Genomic DNA, 6,000 nt, shown 5'->3' with positions numbered 1-6,000 from the left:
CTTGCTTTTCAAAGGGACACACTGCAGTATACAGCCCAAGCCCCTCACAGGGGCAATGCAATGATACGCCAACTCCCTGGAAGAAACTGAGGCGGCGTTGTGCCTCAAGGACGTATGGGCCCTCTTGGAGCTCTTAGGGAGGTTGCTAGCTGGCTGATGAGAGGCGCCTACGCTACCCTCTTTGCAAATGTGGAGTTATCGCATCCTTTGAGTGCAAAGACTCACTCTCAGGGTGGGCATAAGGGGAGCAGAGCTTCCTTGAACCGTCTCCCTTTCTTGTGCACCTGGGAAGGGACTGGGTACAATATGGCCCTAAAGATCTATTGCTTCTTATGCCTACACAGCACAATTGACACACACACACAACTATGGGTGTCGGACATCAGCTGCATTTAGCGCACCTCCGGCCAGGTTCTGATTCCAAGGACGTTGGTGTAAATTCTGAGTAGCGCAATTCAACAGGGGTTCTGCTGAATGTACACCAGCGTAGCTGGGAGGAGAATTTGGCCCTGTGGCACATAAATGCCCATTATAGGCAGCTAAATGCCAATGTAGTTTACTTCCAAACCTAAAAACTCAATGTACAATTTTTAAAAAGTAAGTCCCATGTGGAGCTGATCTCCTCTACCTTATGCATTCACAGACTGTAACAATTCATTGTGAACAGGAAGCTTAAGAAACAGACTCAAAGTTTATAATGGAAACGCAAGACACAAAATAAAAAGCAAAGCAATGCATCTCCAAATCTCAGGATCCTCCCCAAGGAACTAAACAACCTCTACATTATCAGAACATTTAAATAGAGTCTTAAAACAAAACTGGATGAAGTTGAGTCTCAAACTTTTTCATAGCATGGGCCACATCTTCATAGAAAGATTATCTCAGGGACTTCTCCCCTCCCATTCTCACACACAAGTCCCCTCCGTTTAAGTTCAATGGGTATAACCTCATTTCTCTCTCATAATCAAGTAACTAGGAATTGGGTACGTGGAGCAACATTAAGAAAACATTTCATCTGTTTTTAGCTTCTTTTAATGTGATTCAAACAAAAAGGGGAGCTGGGACCATGCAAATGATCAGTCTCCATGGATCACAAGCAAATGTCCACAGATCACTGTTCTAAAAATGAACTGTCAGAAATAATCATGCACTAGCAGGGATGCGGATAGGGAGAGCGCAGAGCTCTTTTCTGTTTCTAACCTGAATCATTCCATAAAATGAAGTGAGACCAAACTCAAGGAGCGAAACATCATCACAGCTTTGTAAAGGAAAACTGCTCCTGTTGTATTAGAACATAGAGCTGTGCAGTGCAGGATAATTGGTCACTTCAATTGGAGGAGCCCAAAGAAGCACTGGAAACCAAACATTTACAATCCTCTTCTTGGCAAACAAATGTTGCCATAATTCACAGTACAGAACCCCGCCCCCATACACACTCCTACAGGTTCAGACTGCACTAGCTTTGTGTGTTTCAGTTTGGTTGGAATCAGTAAGACCCAGCTCTTGAGAGGCACTGAGCCATGGACTGCAATGGGAATGCAAAAACTCAGGGCCAAATTTTTAAAGGCATGTAGGTGCTTAACTTCCACTGAAATAAATACCTTTAAAAATCTGCACCCCCACTCTCAGTGTCTCCATTCCTGCACTTGACGCAGGAGCAGAGGGGAGCAAAGGTGAGTCTAATGTATGTTTGCACCTCCCCTAGGGGCATTGGTAAGTCAAAAATAGGTAAGCCAGTGTGTGCTGCAGCCCCCTTCCCTCACCCGACAGGTGATGTCCCTGCCCTCAGGAGACCCTCTGTGCCAAGGGCTGCAAGAGAAGATGGAAAAGAGCTTCTGCACTAGCTGGGGAACCCCCTTACACTGGGGATACTCCAGAGTAGCACCAAGGTCTTAGTGCTACTGAGAACCTGGCCCTAAATTGGCATATCCGTAAGAACAGAGGGGTACATTGGAGTCCAAAGGCAAAGGCGAATGGTTCGGCTTTGTTAGACACATTGTCCTTCCCTGTTCCTTAGAACCTGAACCCTTCCATACTAACAAAGAGACTGGAACCATCCAGGTAGCATCTCTGGGCTGGTCTAATATTGACTGAGTTCCTGAAATAATTTTGATGACATTTTGTTCAAAGTTGTTCCCCGACTTAGCTGCAGATCGTGCTCCAGCACAAACTGCAATTTCAAAGTCCCAAAGAGTTTGAAATGTAAGTGAGGGGTATTTACATAGATCCCCGTGCCTCACTGAGAAAAGAGACCCCCAGGTTATAAATTCCTCCAAAATTGTGCAACAAAATCCTGAAATAGCCACCCCACAAATGCTCTGCTGGATAGGTCCATATTTCATGTTATTAACTAAGGACTGGGCGTGACCTTCAAAGGCTAGGTTTGGAGAAACATGCTAAAGTTGGCAGGTTTATTCAACTGTGTTATTAGATGAGCCTCTTTTTGTCATCAGGTGTGAAATCTCCGAAGAACAGGATCTCTCATGTGAATTCCTGTGCATCAGCTGGCTGGGAAATTCCTAATTTAGTTTGCCCTATTCTGTTATTTACATTTCCCGTACCAGCTCCAGCTAGGTAATGCAAAGCTCACCAAAAACAAAACAAAATAAAGTAACCAAACTGTTTTGAATCTCAGAGGTTTGGGTCTGGTTTGGTTCAAGTTTGGGATGAAGATTCAAGTCAATCTTTCTTTTAGCCTAACTGGCTCAAGCATTCCAGCTAATGAGAAGAGACAGAGACAGTCTTGAGACACCAGGTCTAGATCCGGATCAGAACTTTCCCAGAGTTCAGTCTGATCAGAATAAGGTAACCATCACCCTCTGTTACAAAAGTTAGGAAAAACCTCTGGTGTAAACTCAAAAACAGACATACATGCTATTCTCCCTGTCTTCAAAGGGTGGGAAGTCTTTATTCTATGGAATAAACAAGCAGCCACGGAATGAATATTCACCAAAACCAACCTCCCTGATTTGTTTTTATTGCACTTCACAGATAAACCCATCTTGGCAGGGGTCCGCTCCTGTGTACAAGGGAACAAACTAACATTAAAATCACCAAGAAAAATGTTAAAAGTGAGATTCAAAAATGCTAGGCTTCTCAGCAGAGATCGGATCAATAAAACATGTGTAAAGCTAGTCAGTGTAATATCTAAAGGCAAAAGGAGAAGTAGGACCATCTTACCCATTCCCTTCCCTGCAAAGCCAATATGACCAGAGACAGTTCAGGCACTAATCATGGGCCTGATCCTGAGAGGGGCTGAGCACCGCCCCACCCCCTACCCCCACGTCAGGACACAGGCCAACGTTTTTGAACTTGAGTGTTTGAAGTTAGGCACTTGACTGAAAGAGGTGTGATTTTTCTGAAGTGCTGAGCACTCACAGCTCCCACCTCTCTTAGGTACTGATAGGGCCACCATTCCCATAGCACCTCACAATCTGTAATGTATTTATCCTCACAAAGACGCCTGTGAAGTAGGGAAGGGCTGTTATCCCCTTTTTACAGATGGGGAACTGAGGCACAGAGACAAGACGTGAGTTGCCCAAGGTCACACAGAACCCCACTGAGCATCCTAACCACTGGCCCATCCTTCCTCTCTTCCTCATCAAACTCATGGATTTGGGTGCCTACCGTGCCACCTTGCATGATCAAGTGTATTGGACATATGTGACAGCCTGGAGTTTCCCAGGTTCTGAGTTGAGTAGGAAACTCATGGGCCTACCAGACCAGTTACAGGACCACAAAGGTTGTGAACTGACTGCTTTGCCTTCCCCCGTGGAACTGGCAGCTCTGCTCTTGCTGCAAGCCACACAAATCAGAAGATGCACCAAGCAGCCTGGCTCTGCCATTCCTGTGGTCATTTAGGCAGTGCTATTATTTGTAAGCAAGCACCACACTAACTTTTTCAACTCTAGATTACTTTCCCGGTCCCAGTGCAGTTACTTAGGAGGCATAAAGCCCGGGGCTTGGATACCACAGGGATGGTCATGGTCTCAGAACCTGAATAGACTAGAACCCTGTGCACAATTGCTACTACAGCCGATGTCAAGTGATTGCCATGCAAGTCCTTCCGAAAGCAATCACAGAGGGGTTTGCCTCGCCGAGAGGAAAATAAAACGAGGAACAGAGGGAGACATTCATTGTATCGATTGTGTAAACTGCCACTGGCATGGCAATAAGCATTTTCGTTGCCATCCCAGGGAGTAATCCAGCCTGATAATTAGTACATGGGAGATAAGTGGAAAATCAGACGTCTGGTGAGGGTGGTTCAAGCCTTCTCCTGACATTGATAATGTGCAGATACATAGATCACTGTCGGGGCATCGTGCCACTGCGAGCCTGTGTCTTCCCATTGCCTCATCAATCCATCATCCTCTTAGTTGCTGACACCTTGGCAGGCACTCACCGCCAGCTCTGCATTTGAATTGCAAGGAGCAAGCTCCATCAGGGAATACAGATTTTAGAATCTAAGATTCAAATTTGTTTAAGTATTGTGAACAGCAATTCCCTTGCAAGGCATCTTCATTGCCCTTTAGCCAAGGGGGAACAGTTGGGTCTTTGTTAGAAGTACAAATTGCTTCTTAATGCAAAGGATAAAGCAGAGCCCAGGCACCTCCTTAGAATTCCTCTTGGCTCCTGGTAATGCTGCTGAATGTCAATTTTAATTTTTGAAATTTAAACCAAGGGCTTTGTGTCTAAGCTCCATCACATCAGAGGGAAGGGAGGAATAGTCAAAAAGGATTAAGGATCCAGTGGGGATTGAGGATCCATAGCAATTATACTTCATTTGGGTCTCAGGCATTGGTTTAAATCATATTCTAGATGATACAATCGACAAGGCATTAGAGATTGGTAAGGGTATAACACATGTACCTGGTTATGAACTCTTCCTCCCTCCTCAGCAGGAGGGTTGTTTTGGGGTGCGATGCGGGGAGCAACACTCTCTCTTACATCAGGGCTGAATTTGCCCCTTCTCCCCCATTCAGTAAAGAGGCAATATACACTGCAGATCAAACAGGGGGCAGAATAGCCTTTAAGAGCCTGGTAATCTTTGTGCAACCTCAAACTGTTGCTGGAACAAATTCATACTAGCAGTGATTCCATTAGCTTCAGTGGAGTTAGAGCTGGGATGAAATTGATCTCAGCTGGCCAATGGGAGCCTCCGAGACTGATTCTTCTCTCACTTTAGTGTAAATTGGGAGTAAATCCATGGAAGTCAAGGGAACTGTGCTGTATAAAATCATCATAAAGTAAGGGGAGAATCGGGCCCTGATACGCTGGAATGTGAGTCAATAAAAGAAAGCGAGAGGGCCAGGAACTCAGCTGCCGCAAATCAACCTACCTCCCTTGGCTTCAAGAGAACAACCCCAATGTACACCAGCTGAGCATCTGTCATGATTCACACCCACAAGAAAGGCCAGGATTGTGTGTGACATTCTGTACGTGTGTTTATAGTTTTCAATGGCGAAAGTACAGTCACTCAGATGTAACCAGGAGAGAAGGAGAAGCAAAAAAGAGCTCACAGTAGATTTTTACTGGGCCTGATCTAAAGCCCAGGGAAGTCAGTGGAAAGACTGCCATTGACTTCAGTGGGGTTTGGAGCCACCTTATGTCAACGTATGCCTGAAAGTAAGTAAGAGTGTGTGTGTGTGTGTGTGTGTGTGTGTGTGTGTGTGTGTGTGTGTGTGTGTGTGTGTGTGTGTGTGTGTGTGTGTGTAGACAAACATACACATACTTAGTATTGTACAGGCCACTCTACCTTGAATGATCCCTTACAACGGTGGTTCTCTCATTCAGAGGTACGTGTACCTTGGGGGTACACAAAGGTCTTCCAGGGAGCACATCAATGCATCTAGGTATTTGCCTAGTTTTACAACAGGCTACATACAAAGCAATAGTGAAGTCAGTACAAACTACATTTTCCTACAGACAATGACTTGCTCATACTGTCCTGCACACTATATCAGCAGTTCCCAAACTGTGGGCAAGTTCGTTTTAATGGGG

Source organism: Mauremys mutica, chromosome 10 (genome assembly GCF_020497125.1).
Source record: "Mauremys mutica isolate MM-2020 ecotype Southern chromosome 10, ASM2049712v1, whole genome shotgun sequence".
Taxonomy (NCBI): Eukaryota; Metazoa; Chordata; order Testudines; family Geoemydidae; genus Mauremys; species Mauremys mutica.
This window is presented reverse-complemented; position numbering follows the sequence as displayed.